Source organism: Bidens hawaiensis, unplaced genomic scaffold (genome assembly GCF_021521415.1).
Source record: "Bidens hawaiensis isolate Kalapana, Puna unplaced genomic scaffold, B.hawaiensis_p1.1 tig00027332_1, whole genome shotgun sequence".
Classification (NCBI taxonomy): Eukaryota; Viridiplantae; Streptophyta; class Magnoliopsida; order Asterales; family Asteraceae; genus Bidens; species Bidens hawaiensis.
In genome coordinates, this window is record NW_027494422.1 from 22,608 (window position 1) to 40,800 (window position 18,193).

Genomic DNA, 18,193 nt, shown 5'->3' on the forward strand with positions numbered 1-18,193 from the left:
GGAAAAAAATACCAAAGTAATGAAACTTTATGTATTTGTGGGGCCCTCTTTAAGGCCAACCTTTCAAAAGACTTCCTATTTAGCAAGTTCGAAAATGCCACCACTATGTCACGGACCAAATATTTGAAGACCGAGATGCTTAATTTGTGTTGTAACACTTGGGTTTGTTGGCTCGTCCCATACTTCATTGGGCACCAGCGGGAAAGAAGACGTACATGCCTAGTCGTGCTGGCACGACGGACGCATCGCTGGTTGCGAGCTGTTGCCACTCGCCTGATGAGTCCAAGGCAAGACAAAACCAGCAAGCCCTAATCATGAGCAGACCGATTGACTGGCCTTCGGGCGCCACACGGAGTCAAAGGGATAGCTATGTGACAAGGCTCTCTTTTAGGCATTTCATTCAACAACTTATATGCTTCCAAACTAACAATTAATGTCTAGCTAAAAGCTTTGTCAAACCATTAAGGTTAAGAGACGTTAGAGGCTGTTACAACATGATTAACGTATACTTGAAAACTGAAGAAAGAATGCATGTCTTTTACTAAAGTGCCATTTATAATTTGAACAACCAATGAACAATGCACTCTCCCCCGCAATCCTCTATTGCAATCGAGAATCAAAATCACATGTAAGTAGTCAAACATGATTTAGTTGTAACATAAACGAACATGGAGCCATAAAAGTATATGTAAATGTTGAAAGCATTAGATTCACAAAAACATAGATTTCAATTTTGACACCAATTCTCATCAAAGACTGAACTAGAACTTAAAATATTACTTACCAAACAATAACAGAAAAATCCAACTCTCATCAAAGACTAAACTAGAACTTAAATGTGCTGTGTGTATATATATATGTGTATATATATATATATTTATATTATTATTATATATGTTTGTGTGTTGTATAAATATATATATGTATACATATATATTAGCTTACAACATCATTACACTTCAAAAACAAATTCCTACCCTTTGCTGACTGGGCATCACGTATCGTAATTCGCCCAATTTATAGCCCCCTCCACTACACATAGCGTGATAATAAAACTTCACATGTGGGGCTCCTCTATGCACCTCCTACAATTATTAGTTATATTTTTTTATGAAAATGTTTAAATTCGGAGTACATATACTTAACTTGAGTAAACCCTCATGGACCTTGCAAACAAACCAAATGTATCGACAAACCACAAAATGCGATTGAAGTTTAACTAAAAACATACTTGTCTCACTATGTTGACTTTGGGTCAATATTAGTATTAGACCATCTTTATATTAATACAAAATGATTTTGTATTTCAGTGTGTGGCTAATTGCTTGGAAGATCACAAGGAAGAAGGTGATAAAATAAAGCCTCAACGACCTTTTCATTCCATCTTTCTTTTTCCTCGTTAATACGTTCGAGGAATGGAACCTATGATGCTCTAAATCAAAGTTGTCGTTTGCTATACGACACGGATTCCTATAGTCGATGTCGCCAACTAGCGTGAATAATACAGTCTTGTAACATATTCTCTAAATGCGTATTTTTTTATTAATGAGTGAACTGCGGTTTTCATCCTTGTGTTTTGTCCAAATCTACGGTTTTAGTTCAATAATTTCAATTTTGCGATTTTCGTCATTGCGGTTTCATTTCACTTGCAATTAAATCCGAATTTATTAACCCCGTTAGGTGTAACATCCGGCCCATCGCACCACCAATATTGTCCGCTCTGCCCACGAATAGCTCACGGATTTGTTTTTGGTTGCCCAAAACGCGTTGGTAATTGAAGAGGCATGACATTTACTTATGAACCAAGGATCTCTCTTGTCCACGGCCGATGTGGGATAGCCTAAGAGTGGGACGATGTTGTGTTTGCCAAGGGTGTTATATTAGGTCTGGTCGTTAAACCCATCAACGTGCCCCCTCACGCGAGGGGCATTTTTATCCTTTTTCTCCCTAAATAAACTCAGTCGTAATTTGGGTAATTTGGAGTCTTTAGTTCTCCTACACTTGTACCAAAACCAACTGACTGGACCCATTCCCACTGAACTTGGGAATATGAGGTCTCTTACTGATTTGGCAATAAGCGAAAATCAACTCAGTGGTCCTATACCTTCGTCACTAAAAAACCTGAGAGACCTACAAATTTGTATCTTTGTGTGAACAATTTATCAGGTCCAATACCACAAGGAGTACTGTCAAGTCCAGTCATGATTGATCTAGAAATGGACAATAATCAATTGTCTAGGCATTTGCCTGAAGATTTACGCCATGGGAGAATGCTTCAACATTTATCGCTAAGTCATAATCGATTCACAGGTCCTAAACCGACAGGCATAAGGAACTGCCCTAGCTTAATAAGAGGTCATTTTGATTTTAACCAATTTACTGGAGACATATCAGATAGTTTCGGAGTGTATCCAAGTTTAGATCTACTTGACATGGGCAGTTGTCTCCAAACTGGAGTAAATGCAAGAACTTGACAGCCTTGTTGGTGGAATATAACAACATCAGTGGTTGCATACCACCCCAATTTGGAAATTTTACTCGACTATGGACACTTAATCTTTCTTCAAATAACTTGGCTTGTGAGATTCCAAAGGAACTTGGAAATGTGAGAGGCATGCTAAAATTGTTATTGCAAGATAACAAACTTTCAGGTGTTATACCTCAAGAGCTTGGGTCACTTCAAAATCTCCTTGTTCTTGATCTATCCTCAAACAGATTGCACGGGCCGATATCGAGGCATGTTGGTCAGTGGAAACAAATATATTACTTGAATTTTAGTGATAACAAGCTCACCGGAGAAATCCCATCTCATATTAGTAAATTAGAGCAACTTACCACACTTGATTTCTCTTGGAATTCTCTTATGGGTGTGATACCATCTGAAATTCAAAGTTTAGTATTTTTGGCATATTTGAATCTTTCTCACAACAAATTATCTGGTTCAATTCCTAATGCCTTTAAATCATTGCCAAGTGGGATTGATATCGATCTCTCTTACAATGAGCTCGTAGGTCCAGTTCCCACATCATTTTCTATCTTCAAAAATTCATCCATACAAGTATTCCAAGGCAATCCAGGTTTGTGTGGAAGCGTTACCGGATTGAAATTTTGTAAAGTTCTGCTGGAGAACAATATTAATGACAACTTTCATCATAAGCTCGTCCTTCTTGTAATCATAATGATCCCCCTTTTTGGGGTAATTTTACTCGGCTTAATATGGATACTTAGGTGGAGAAAAAAAGTGAAGCACAATGTCAATGCTGAGATTTTCATAAAAAATAATGAATTCCTCGCTCTAAAAAGGTACTCTTATTCACAAATCCAGAAGATTACAAACTCCTTTGAAGTTAAATTAGGCCAGGGTGCTTTGGATCCGTGTACTAAGGATCATTAAGCAATGGAAATCTAGTGACAGCGAAGATTTTAAGTGAATCAAAAGGTAATGGTGAAGATTTCATTAATGAAGTTGCTAGTGTTAGCAGGACTTCCCATGTTAATATTGTCAATCTAGTGGGATTTTGTTTAGAGGGTCGCCGAAGAGCTTTGATTTATGATTTCATGCCTAATAGATCCCTTGAGAAGTTCATATATGGTCGGGGCTCTTCAAGTATTAGTCAACTTAGGTGGGAAAAGTTGCACCAGATTGCTATTGGGATTGCTAGAGGTTTAGAATACTTGCATAGGGGTTGTAACACACGGATCTTACATTTCGACATAAAGCCCCATAATATTCTTTTGGATCAAGAGTTTTGTCCTAAGATATCAGACTTTGGACTTGCTAAGCTATTCCCCGAAACGAGAAGCATGATATCCATGTCCCATATGCGAGGAACACCAGGGTATATAGCTTCGGAAATATATTCTAGGAACTTTGGTCCAGTCTCCCACAAATCAGATGTTTATAGTTACGGAATGATGATCCTAGAAATCGTTGGAGGGAGGAGAAATGTTGAGGTTGAAGTTGATAATACAAGTGAAATATATTTTCCACATTGGATATATAAGAAAGTTGAATCAGAAGAACAACTTGAACTGCATGGGATTGTGAGCAATGAAGAGAACGAATTAGCAAGGAAGATGATTATTGTGGGTTTGTGGTGCATACAAACTAATCCCTTGAACCGTCCAGCGATCACCAAGGTGTTGGAAATGTTAGAAGGCAGCTTAGAGTTATTGGAAATCCCTCCAAAACCTTACATGTTTTCACCGCAAAGATCAGGTGATCTATCTTCTACATATAATTAGTTGCATTCTTATTGTTTACCCCTGAAACTAATTTATAATGATTGTGTCATCTAAGTACTGCTATGTTAATTAACTCCTGTGAATGTTAAGAGAATGTGTGCATATACAAGCTAATACTTCTATTTTGCTATGTTAAGTTAACCAAATCATTAATATTTTCATATATTTTTCGCTTTTTTTGACCTCCATAACACATAGTCTAAGTGGTTAACAGGCTAATGTTATGTGAATGAAGCCTGAATTTTCATCTCTGTATAGTTTAACATGTGATGATGCACTTATGCAGTTGATGGTCACTTTGTTATTTTTTTTGGTCAATTGCGTGGTCGCCGTTCGTTTAGGTTTAATTGTGCAGTAGCTTCATAACTCGGATTAAATTTACAATACCTAAGCAAGAGACCATTGCACATTTGCACGTTAATGGGTTCAATCGGTATTGGAAATATGTGCTAGATAGTTATATAAACTCTTTATTTCTTTATATTGTTTAAAAGGGAAGATATAATGAAATAATATTGAAGTTTTAATAGTAATCCAGTAAAGTACTAATACGTTCGTTTAGGTTTAATTGTGCAGTAGCTTCATAACTCGGATTAGATTTACAATACCTAAGCAAGAGACCATTGCACATTTGCACGTTAATGGGTTCAATCGGTATTGGAAATATGTGCTAGATAGTTATATAAACTCTTTATTTCTTTATATTGTTTAAAAGGGAAGATATAATGAAATAATATTGAAGTTTTAATAGTAATCCAGTAAAGTACTAATACGTTTTCCATTTATTAAAACCACTCAGTTCAAACTAATGATTCGTTGTTAGTAACTTTTTTCATAGTTTTCTAAACTGAATGACAAACGAACGATTATATTATGAAATTTGGCAGTATTGTAGTGATTTTTTTTCTTCATATGCGTGTTTCCCTGTAAGGTATGAGTGGTGATTGATACATGCCGTTTCGTTTTAGCGCATTCAAGTCATTTAAAAATTTAAAAAAACTAGATAGCTAAAGTAGTGTATTATATCCGTGAGTAGCATGTGGTCACTATTACACGTTTCTTTTAATAAGGAAAAAGTATAACAAAGTGTATAACCTAACGTAACTTACTAGCATACTATGCTAACAAGCTATGTTATGTAGACATAACATTGTTCAATGTATGGAATATCTTCCTCCTTTTAATTCCATTCATTGGTAGGCCAGTTAGTGGGCCTCATCTTCTTTATCTTTTCATTTTTGATGGCCCAACAGCCCAACTCGATGAGTTGGCTCATCATTCATTTGTTACCACACTGCAAAGAAATAAAAAAAACTTGATTACATCTTTAATTAAGCAACTGTACCGTTTCGTTTCGTCATTTGGAGTACCGTTTTAAGAAAACTTTTACATTAATCGACTCTTATCCTCATTCTAGTTAAAAGCCCTAAAAATTAGTTTGACATTCGGATAAAACTTAAATAAGTCAAGTTTTTTAATGGATGCCCAATGAGTAAAAATAGTATAAAAGATGGGAGTGATGGCTATAATATTCTCAGATGATATTATTATCAGTCAACTGTGTAAAAACGTAATGACTATTAAAATCCAATTTTTCTTATTGTTATCTTAGAAGTATAAATAAAGAACTATAATCTCACGATATTAATTTTTTTTTCCTATTTTCTATTATTTTTAATCACACACAACAAATAACCAATAATTTGATATAACATTAATTTAAAATTCGAATAAAACTTAATTGAGTTAATTTTTTTTAATGGATGTTCAATGAGAAAAAATAATATAAAGGTGGGACTGATGACAAAAATATTCTTAGATATTATTATCGATCAACTGCAAAAATGTAAGATTATTAAAGTCTGATTTTTCTTATTGTTATCTCAGTAGTATAAACTGTAATATCATGTTATTATTATTTATTTTCCTTTTTATATTATCTTTAATCACACACAACAATAACCAATAATTTGATATATTTTATGTTATATTATATTAGATTCAGTTTTTTGTTTGAAGTTTATTTTTCTGAATTAGTTAATTTTTTATGTATGGACGTTAAAAAATGTAAATACAAGATCCTATAAATATTCTTATTTTGGTTATACTTATTTTGGTTATACTTATATTTAAAGTTTAAGTTTAAGTTTAACAACCTGCTTTTCCTAATAGATCTCATATATTTGGCACTGAAGCCATGATCTCATATATAAGAGCATCGTCGAAGGCATAAAGAAAAGACTCTTGGAACATAGATCCGGTTGGGTGGACGAACTTCCACACGTCCTTTGGGCAAACAGAACGCTGAAGAAGACCAGTACGGGAGAAACCCCGTTCAGTCTCACTTATGGCACTGAAGCCATGATCCCAGTCGAAATCGGTTTACCCTCACCAAGGGTCTTAATCCAACCAGAAGACAATGATGCGGAAAGACGGTTAGACCTTATGCTAGCCGAAGAGCGCAGAGACTTAGCCGCCGTGCGTGAAGAAAACTACAAACGACAAATGCAAAAATACTACAACACGCGGGTAAAACTCTGCAACTTCAAGGAAGGAGACTACATACTGCGTAACAACGAGGCTTCGAACCAACAACGCCCAGGAAAGTTGGCCCCGATTTGGGAGGGGCCATACATTATCAAAGAGGTTCTGGGAAAGGGCGCGTACCGGCTCGAAAGGCTCGATGGCACTCCCATCCCTAGAACATGGAATGGAGCTCAATTACGCAAATGTTATATGTAGATCAATTCCAACTTGTAAAGAAAAGGCCTAGAGCCACTTCTAATGGAAATGATTCTCCCTTCATGATGTATTGATAGCTTGTAACCTATGAACTTCCCTTACAGGAAGTAGTTGCGTGTGGAAGGCGGCAATACCCGCATAAACACAACGCCAAAATGTTAAAAAAGTTCTAAGGAAAACCTACACGCAGGTCAGATGTAGGTAAAGTTTAGCCATCCTTGTAAGTGCAAGTGACGGTCTTACCCGCACAATCACATTCAAGGAAGCCAAACTTAACTTACCATCTACCACGTTAAAAGGTTAACTTATGAACACTTAAAAAAGGATAAGAAAAACCTACACGCAGGTCAGATATAGGTCTAAAGTTAAAGCCATCCTTCTAAGTGCAAGTGACGGTTACACCCGCACAATCACGAAAGAGGAAGCAAAAACTTTAGTCCATTATCAACCACGTTCAAAGGTTTAACTTAATGCCTTAGAAATTTTGAAAAACCTACACGCAGGTCAGATAGAGGGTAAAGGTTAGCCATCCTACCAAGTGCAAGTGACGGTTTTACCCGCACAATCACGAAGGAGGAGGCGAAACTTTAGCCCATCATCAACCACGTTCAAAGGTTCTTATTCTAAACACTTGGGAAATTGCTAATTTAAACTAAGTATGCAAGTCATAAGTTTATAAAGCAAAGAACCCAAGGAAGGAAATAACAATCTTATACGCAAAGAGATTAATATTTCACAATCATTTACAAGAATGGCTGGGTAACTACCCGCCTAAAAGAAATCTATACAAAGCTAAGTCTATCCTACCAGCGGGAAGGGATCTTCAGGATCAGGCTTCAGGGCCACCTCCGCTTGGGCCAGCACCATCAGAGCGCGGCTGCCCAAGGAAAGCCTTAAGGATGTTTAGCCCATCATCAGCAGCAGCAGCTTCATTCACCTTCTCCACCACTGGATGCGGGAAGGCAGCGTACTGGTTCACAGCTTGGTCATAAGCAGCTTCAGTGTTAACATTGAATAAAGGGAAGTTGGAGGGCGGAAAGCCTCTCTCAGCAAACCCTAGACCAAGCAGGAAGCCAGTCTTCTGCCCATCCTCATGAGAAGCGTTGAGGGCTGCGCTCATCGCATCGTCATAAGAGGTCTCTGAAAGGACCTGACGCACAACCTACAAAAGAATAAAGTTAGAACATTTTCTAATTACGAGCAGAAAGCGTAAAGAAAAAGAGGATACCTGAGGCAACGCTTCTCGAAGCAACCATTGGAGGGTAGCTTGACTTTCTTTACAAGCACGTTCGGCTCCGCTTTTATCAAGGTTGGCAAGTTGAACTTCCTTGGCGGCAGCTTCTTCGACGCTTTTGAGTTTCCTTTCAGTACGGTCAAGCACCCCCCTCTGGTCAAGGATCTCCTGCAGCTTCTTGGCATCTTCCATTGCCAAGGCGTCATGAGCATGCTGAAGAGCCTTTAATTTGCATTTAAGCTGCTCATTCTCTTCGCGAAGTGGCTCAGCAACAGCTTCAGCCTTGGCAGCCCTCTCAGTTGAGTTTCGCGCAGTCTCCTTGGCCAGCCGAAGCTGTTCATTCACAGCTTGGGCAGCCTTGGAGCGGGCCTCGAGTCGCGCCTGGACTTCAACCTCAAGGGCCTTGAATGCCTTCTCCTTCTCGGCTGCGGCAGCGGCCAACTGCCGGTTCTCCTCCCGAAGAGCCCGCGCTTCAGATATATCTTTGGCGCGAGCTGCTTTTAACTTGTCGTTTTCACGACAAAGCAGCTCGACGCGGGGCTGCGTTCGGGCCTGGAGAACCCGAAGCTCATTGGTTAGCCTACCCTCTTGGTAGCTAGCCATGGCTTCCCCCAACGCACCATGAGGAGCGGCGTGGCGAGCCCAGTCCACGCACTCCGCAGGGGTGCGAAGGGTTGTTCCTCGGCGTATGTTCCATCTTGGAACATACACTTCATTGGAATCCGACACTGCAAAAGAAACAAAGGCAGTTAGGAAAAGATGATAAAAATATGTAAAGGAAAAAGAACCCTACGTACCTGTAGGGTCAATAACAGGCCGATAGCCGCCAAACCCATCACCTGAACCTAAAGGAAATCCATCCAACAGGTCAGGCAGACGGGAAGGTGGCATAGATCGGCGGGAAGCCTGGCGCATACCTGAAGGTCCGGCCGTCGGTGCCGGTGGCGCAGGTATAGTGGCAGCTGCTGTGGTAGCCATGGTTGGCGCCACCTCCTCAGCAACAGTAACCGCCGGCTCCGTGAAAGATGCTGTAAAAATCGCACTCACGGCCGGCGGAGACACCTTCTCAGCTGGAACAGCCTCAGGAAGGCTGGAACCAGCGGAAGCAGGCGTAGACGCCTGGGTCGATGCCTCGGGAAGGCTGACCGAGCCTACCGTCATTGGCGGGGGAATACTTGCTCCAACTCCACCCTGGAATGCGTCAACATCCACACCTACATAAGCAAAAGTGTTAGAAAAATTTATTTTAAACAACAAATCTAGACAAGAATTATGGGGGCACTTACGGGGTTTCTTGAGCTTGAACGCACGGACGAGCGGGGGCGAACCCGATGGAGCAGGCCTCTTGACACCGGTAACCGTCGTTGCCGCTGCCTCCTCGGAGGTGACACCTGCAGCCTCCGGAGCGGTGGTCTCTTCACCACCGGGCTTCCCCGCCACCTCTGCATTATCTGACTCCGAGTCAGATAGGACTACCGGGTCGGCCGTAGAGGCCACCTTCTCCTTGCCCTTCGCGACGGCAGCCTTTCTCTTCCGCACCAGTGGAGGACCTTCTGCGGATTCCTCAGAAGAAGAAATGTCATGAACTCCAGCAGCAGGCACAGCTTTGAGAGGTTCAGGGTAGAAGATAGGCTTACCTGGCCGTCGGTGGCTCAGGATCTCTTGGCCTGGCGGGTAAACCTCCACGAACCGACCCGCAGTCTGCTCGAGGATGGGCAACTCGTTCTCGTCCAGAGCACGAGTACCCATCCGCGCAGGACCATCTTCCTCCCGCGGATTCAGGAGCGACTGAAGATCGTTACCCTCTGAAATCAACAAGAAAGTTAGGAAAAATCGTAGTCAGCAAAAAAGAAACAAGACATACCATAAGGGGTAGAGTTCGAACCATATTCAAGGACGATCGGAACCTTATCCGCATTCGCCGCCTTCCACACCCGGCTCATCCCCAGCATCACCATCGCCGACTCCGGAAAACGGAAAACCGGGGACTGGACCCGGGATATCTTCGAAAACCATTCCGCCTCCTCATAGTTAAGGGCGGGAAGGTTCGGAAGCGCCTGGCCATTCTTAAACTTCATGGCGATGGGGACGGCGCGAGCGGATATGAAGAAGAACTCTCTTCTCCATGAGCGAAGACTCCGCTCGGTGGTACAAATCTTTAAACCCTTTATACGGGTTGTAAGAGTGTACCACCCCTGGATGCACCTCCAAGTGTAGAAGGTCATCAGACGGTCAACAAAGGGCTCAAGGCCCAGTATCCGGCACACCCACTCAAAGTGCCGGACCTTGGCAATGGCCATGGGGTGCACCTCTGTCAGGTGCACACCGTGCCTCTCCAGGACACGGTACACAAACTTTGTCAACGGAAACCTAAGGTTTCCGTAGACAAAGAATGCAGCATAAACCCCGATCTTGCCACTAGGGGCATCGTACACAGTATGGTGGGGTTCAGGAAACTCAGGCTCGAGAGACTCGAGCATGAACTTCCTGACGATATACTGGTACAGATCGACAGGAAGAGAACACTGGCACTCGCCAGCAGTCTTCTGATCATCAGTATCATGAGAAGACATGGTGGAAAGAAGAAAGTGATTTCGGGAAAATGCTTGCCTGAAAAGGGGAGTATTTGCCGGAAATCACTAAGAAGAAGAAGAAAGGTGAAAGTGTGAATTACAGATAACTCTCCCCCCCTTTATATAGTAATCGCAATTAATGCGGTGAATTTAATGCGGAGGAGAGAGAAATCAAAGGTGCAATGAAACTATGACACGTGGCAAAAAGCAGGCTGGCAACAGCTGTTGAAAGGACGTGTGCCAGTAATTTCGCGGCCACGCGCCTGAAAAATCACGCCCACGCGCCTGAAAAAACGACTGGAATGACCATGTTCTGTCACGTCACCATAACTTCCTGCACGTCCTGACACAGTCAGAAGAAACTGTCGCACGACGTTTCAGAGGTTTGGACTGTTCTTATCTTTTCACCAACTCTTCGAATTTCAAAATTCAAAATTCGAAAATATTAAAAAGTAAGCGGGAAAATATCCCTTACCCCTTGGCAAACAAGTAACCGTAAGACGGCTGCGGGTACAGTGTTAAGGCAAAACCCTTCACATACCTAGCACCCGCAGGGAATTGAAGCCAGGAAAACCTTGGTAAACAAGTAACCGTAAGACGGCTGCGGGTACAGTGTTAAGGCGGAACCCTTCACATACCTAGCACCCGCAGGGAATTGAAGCCAAGTACCCCGGCAACCAAGTAACTATAAGACGGGTGCGGGTACAGTGTAAAGGCAAAACCCTTCACATACCTGGCACCCGCAGGGAATTGACGCCAGGAATACCTTGGAAGTAAAGTAACCGTAAGACGAGCGCAGGTACAGTGTTAAGGCAAAACCCTTCACATACCTAGCGCTCCGCTGGGAATTGAAACCAAGAAGGATCTTCTGGGCAATGCTTGCGGAAACGGAAGTAACATCCCCGCATAGCGGGAACGTCGAGAACTACGTTGTTTGAAGCTCCAAGATGGAATTGGTGGTCTTAACATAATTGATCACTATGTTCAAAACTACCAAAACCTCATGGAAAATACATACAACTGGGACTCAACGCTCCTGACTTGCGAGGAGGTTACAGACCTACCCGCATCATACCCAGAGACCAAGCAGGAAACTCGGGCATTTCTGCAAGTGACAAGGACTTCCCATGGAAAACCTTACAAAACCCTTTTCAAAACCCTTTGCTTAAGTCCAAAAGTTCACCTCACTTTATTAAACACGCATGAGAAGAACATTGGACTGGGGGGACTTGAAGAGGTAGGTCCCAGCAGAGACCAGTTGGTCCCGCAAGACTCACCTTGAACAGGGTTGTCTGCGCAAAGGCCATCTGCTCCCGCAGGACCCACCATGCTCATAGAATCTTACGCGCAGTACGCAAGCTGTACACGCAGGGAAAGCCTCCCAATGGTGAAGTACCCCGCCTGTTCCCGCAGTTGCGGATACAAGCCATCAGGGAAGGCTACCCGCAGACAGCAAGGCTACACGTACAAGATTAGCTACTTCAGCAGTCACGTGAAGGCATGAGCAAGGCGGGAACAATCCCGCCCAAATGAGCCAGTCTGATTCTGAAAGATCTTTTGTACCATACCTACCAAGGTATGGATAGGACAGACGATCTGACCAGAACAGCCCATGAGCCAATCACAGGGTGACAGCTCACCGACAACAGTGCGAGGAGGAGCACCCTCTAGTACTGTTTGTCACTATTAGCCGCTGCCTACTCACCAACTCTCACTGTGGAGCAGGCGCAGCCTACAGTTGGTGGAATAGTATTACTGTTGGCCGTAACCTATTCACCAACCAGCATGGCCTGCGTACAATCCACAGTCAGTAGGACGTGCATGGTCTACAGTTGGTGGAATAGTGCAGCCGACTTTATTACTGTTGGCTGTAACCTACCCACCAACCAGTATGGCCTGTGCGTAATCCACTGTTGGTTGAACAGGAATACTATTCAGCCGGCTGTACCTTCTAGAAAACCTACCTTCGGCTATAAATACTCCAATATCTTGGAATGGTAAGATCATCTACAATCTCGTATAACTTACTTGATAACTGCTCTTATAGTATTCATATACTTTTATATTCAAAGAGCAATATAGACTGATTCTCACGCCGGAGGGTGGTCACAAGGAGGAACCCCCCCCCTTCTCAGTGACGAGCTTACGGTGTCTGTTTTGCAGGTTCCCTGAAGTACAACTTACTCTGCTGGACCTAACCTTCGTGGGAAACATTATCTAGCCCCCAGATTATCCATAATCTGCCCGGGGTTACTTAGTGTTTCTTCACTGCTTTTCCTAATAGATCTCATATATTTGGCCTTGTCTGCCGGCTCTTTGTTTCTACAAGTACCTTCGGCATTATCACTATTATTATTATTGATTTTTTGAAAGGCATGATTTTAACCGATTTTAGTTAGCATATTACATGTGAGTAAAAAGATAACACTAATAATAACATATATATTTGGCTTTATAGGCCTCCTTTTATTATTCAGAAGTACTTTAACTGATTGAGGACAAAAAAAAAAAGCAAAACTTGAAACTGAAATACTCAACACGAGTAATGTCATGGATAAGAAATTGGTAGACAAATGATTCTAAATATTTTCATAGGTTTGAAACATGTATGATATTAAGCGAGAATAGTCTTATTAACTGTACATTTTAACCCGCACTTTAACCTAGTATATTATATGATCTTATATAACTAATATATAGGTTTAAATAATATAATTTGAATTTATTAAAATTATAAAGTTGTAAGCGTTGTTCAGTATTTGATATTTCAAGTCATTTAAAAGTAAGTTTAAGATCGAGTTTCGAGTAATTGCATTTAAATAGTTAAATGTTAATCACATAATACCATAACAAGGTTATACCCAATGAGTAAAAAGTAACAATACACGACACATATGAAACCGGGTATGTAATATTTTTGTTATTGAATATAGATCAATAATATCTATAAATTTGGGAACAAAATTGTAAGACCGGTATACTGGTGACCTCATAAAAGTTTAAAAGAAAATATAACGTTAGTTATCTTCATTGACTAAAAGTGGAATCAGCAAGCGAATAGTGGAGACTAAAATTGTAATAAGCCTTTAAAATCATATATGGGTAAAGTAGGAATGAGCTCGGTAGCGTATCGGTATCGAAAATACCGATCCCGAAAATCACCAATTCTTGGTACCAGTACAGTCCATCGGTACCAGGACGGTACCGGTATTGAAGGTAAAATTCGGGAATACAGGTATCGTACCGATCTCAAAACTCAAAACTTTGGTACCGATTTCGGTACCAGTACCAATCGGTACATGTACCGAATTTGCTCATCCCTAGGGTAAAGTTAAAATACAAAGTGAGAAAAAACTGAGAAATGTGAGAATGATTTGTGACCACACAAAAACCTCTTCAAAGTAAATTAAAAAAAATAATAAAAAAATCATAACTCAAAATATAAATAAAAAACGAAAAAAATTTAAAAACTAAAATGTTTCCGCCGTCATTCCCGTTCAAAAAAAGTACATAAAAATAAAAAAAAATGGCGAAAATACATAATGCCGAGATCAAAGACACAATAACGAAAATGAACAAAACACACAATTATAACTAAAACAAAACACAATATATCGCAAAATATAACACAACCGAATAAAATATAGCACAACGTTGAGTAATATAACACAATATAAAGAAAAAAGACAAAATGTCAAGGAAAAAAGACACAATCAATGACGAAAATAAACACAAAACACAACGATAAACAAAATATACAACTTTTTTCACTTACCATTGTTTTTTATGAGAACGAGAAAGATGGTGGAAACATTTTTGTGTTTTTTCTTTTTTCGTTTTTTTTTTAATTTTGAGTTATGATTATTTATATATTTATTTTTAATTTTTTAGAGGTTTTTTAGTATGACTACAAATCCTTCTCATATTTCTCATTTTTGTTCTCATTCATAGAATAACTTGACCCTATCGTGTGTGTATATATATATATATATGCATCTAAAAAATTATGTTAAATATTTCATAATCAAGAACATAAAATAGAAATAAATAGAAATTTAATGTACTTTGGGGTTTAAAATTTTTTAGGCAAATTAAATTCTATTAATTCCACATTTTATTTCATTGATCGATAAAAATATCAAATGAAAATATTCTTGTTTGAGGTCCCACCTTTTAAATAAAAAATCTCGTTAGACCTTTGTTAAAAAACTTTTAAGTTTTATCCGATTTTCAAACTAATGTTTTGGTTCTTTTGATCGGAAAAAAAGATAAAATCGATTGATGTTAAACCTATCTTGAAACAGTGCTCCAGACAACGTAGTGGTTCTTCAATTTAGGTGTTTAAACTTTCAATTAAGAAAAATCAAACAGTATGGAACATCGTTTTGAAATAAATTTTACATTACTGGACTTGTATTCTCCTTTCGGTTAAAAACCCTAAAACACCAATTTCAATTTGGACAATACTTAACGGCGTTAAGCATTTTTTTTAATAGGGATCTAATGAGAAAAAAAATAAAAGGTGGGACTAACAGGAATATTCTCGGTTGGGCATATTAAAGTAAAAATGTGAGATAGTTAAAATATAATTTGTCAATTTTAAAATCATAATAATTACATAATTATAAAATAATAATATAAAAACTGATGACGTGGATTTAACCAGAAGTGATTTCTAGTGATGTTTTTAAAGGTTTTCCTTGTTATGTGAGGATGACTGTTTTTTAGGAATGCAAGATGGTAAATGACCAGGGATGAGATTGTACCGTACCAGCATCGATACCGAAAATATTGGTACCGAAATGTTAGGTTCGGTACCGAAAACTCAAAACTTAGTATCAGTATTGAATTTGTTCATCTCTGTATGTGACAATGTAGAGGGTTATCTTTTAGCTACTGAAAGTCTGAAAGTCGTTTAGCTTCTTTGAGCTTGCTCACTATTTTAGTATTTCAAATTTCTACACAACTTGACCTGAGTATTAATGAAAAAGTGATTTCTAGTGATATTAAAAAATATCTTTCTTTTTAAGACGATCATCCGTTAAATGCTCTAGTACATGACAATGATAGTATTTTGATATTGCAAGGTGTCATGTGACGCTTGTAAGATTACTCTCTAGTTTTCGAATCACTTTTGGTTAATTTAACGTGCTTGTTGGTTTTATGTGTTTGATTATAACACCAGGTGACGTTGATTGATACAAAAAGTGATTTCTAGTGATATTTTGAATAAATGCCCTTCCTTTTATGAATAACGTTGGTTGAACACGTGATAGTGACAAGTTTCTAAGATTGCGGGGCGTTATGTGACGTTGTGTAAGGTGCGTTCTAGCTTTCCAAACACTTTTGGCTTAAAGAGTGTATTCGCTATTTGATGTTTTCAATTCACGCTGTGTGATGTGGTACAAATGAAAGTTAGAGTGAATTATGTCTATATTTTTCAAAATGTCCCTCCTTTTGAGGGAATTGTTGGTTAGACGCGCGAGGATGATTATTTTTTTAAGATTTCAAATGTCGTTGTGGAAGGTTCTGTTCTAGATTTTCAGACACTTTTGGTTTTTCTGCGTGTGTTCGTTATATGTTGTGTCTTTGATTCCAACACTAAGTCACTAAGTGGCATGGTTTTAAACTAAAGTGATTTCTATTGATATTATGAAATATATAAAAATATTGGATAAACAGGTTATGATGACAAGTTTCCGAGATTGCAGGCTGTTATGTAGCGTCGTGGAGGGTTCATTCTACATTTCCAAACACTTTTGGTTTCTTTGTCTGTATACGTTAGTTTTGTGTCTGTATACTTTATTTTTTGTGTCTTCCGTTCAAAAATTGCGTGGCATGGTTTAAAAAGTGATTTGTAGTTACATTTTTCACGCCTCCCCCATTTTTAGGGAATTGTTGGTTAGACGTGTGACGACGACGATTTTTTATTGCAAGGTGTTATATGACGTTGGGGAGAGGGGAGAGTTCTTTCTAGCATTCCAAATACTTTTGACGACGTGACACCGTTGGTTTTGTGTTTGAGATTCCAACACAACGTGAAGTAATTTAGACTAAAGGGATGTCAAGTGTATTTTTTTTAATATCCTTCCTTTTGAAGGAATTGTTGGTTAAATTCGCGAGGATGACAATTTTTTGAGACCGAAAGGTGTCACGTGATATTGTTGAGGGCTCTATTCTAGCTTTGCAAACATGCTTCTTTGAGCGTGTTCGCTATTTCTATGCTTCCGCTTCCAAAGCAACGTGTGACGACCGACGGGGGTTAAAAGTAAAAGTGACTATATATTTATAACTATTCTTCATTTAAGAGAAATGTTGGCTAAAGAGTGAGTATGATAGTCCTGAGATTGCAAAGGGTTATGTGATGTTATGTAGGGCCCCGTTAACATGACGCCTGCTTAAGCAAAAGACGGTGATGTTTTTCTAAAAATGCCCTTTTGCTTTTAAACACCCTTATTTAAAAGGGGGTGACGGCACATCTTGTTGTTCACTTATCCACTTCTTTATTTTAATTGGATTTTTTGTTCAATATATGAATCAAAGTTATATTTAATTCAAAAAAGAAAACACTTTTGGCTTCTTTTGTTTTAGTTATACTTATTTAAATTTAAGTTTAACAACATGGTTTTCCTAACTTTACAACATTAAATCAGACGTAATAATTAAACGTATATAGATCTCATATATTTGGCTTTGTATACCGGCTCTTTGTTTCTACAAGTACTTCGGCATGATCACTTTTTTTTTCTTTTAGAAAGGCATGATTTTAACTGATTTTTAAATAGCATATTACATGTGAGTATAAAAGATAACACTAATAATAGCATATATATTTGGCTTTATAGGCCTCCTTTTATTATTCAGAAGTATTTTAACTGAATGAGGACATAAAAAACCGAACTTGACATAAAAATTTGAAATATACAAGACAGGCAATGTCATGGGATTAAATCGGTAGAAAAATGATTTAAACATTTTCATAGATTTGAGACATGTATGATATTAAGTGTGAATAGTCTGATTACCTGTGTTTTTTTAACCCGCGTTGTAACCTAGTATACTATATGATCTTATAGAATTAATATATAGGTTTAAATAATAAAATTTGAAATTATTAAAAATATAAAGATACTAACGTGATTCAATATTTGATATTTCAAGTCATTTTAAAGTGAGTTTAAGATCGAGTTTTGAGTAATTGCATTTAGATAGTTAGATGTTAACCACATATAATACCATAACATGGGTATGTCCGATGAGTAAAAAGTAACAATACCCAACAAATATGAAACCGGCTGGGTATGTAATAGTTAAAGTCACCATTCAAAAAAAAATAACACAAAATATAAATAAATATTTTGAAATTTAATTTGAGGTCTTAAATTTTTTAGGTAATTTG

The 18,193-nt window shown here is 38.9% G+C and overlaps 1 pseudogene; it reads left to right on the forward strand.

The window, feature by feature from the left end:
- The first annotated feature begins 2,614 nt into the window (after positions 1-2,614).
- LOC143575276 (PR5-like receptor kinase pseudogene) lies at positions 2,615-4,602 on the forward strand (annotated as a pseudogene).
- The last annotated feature ends 13,591 nt before the right edge of the window (positions 4,603-18,193 follow it).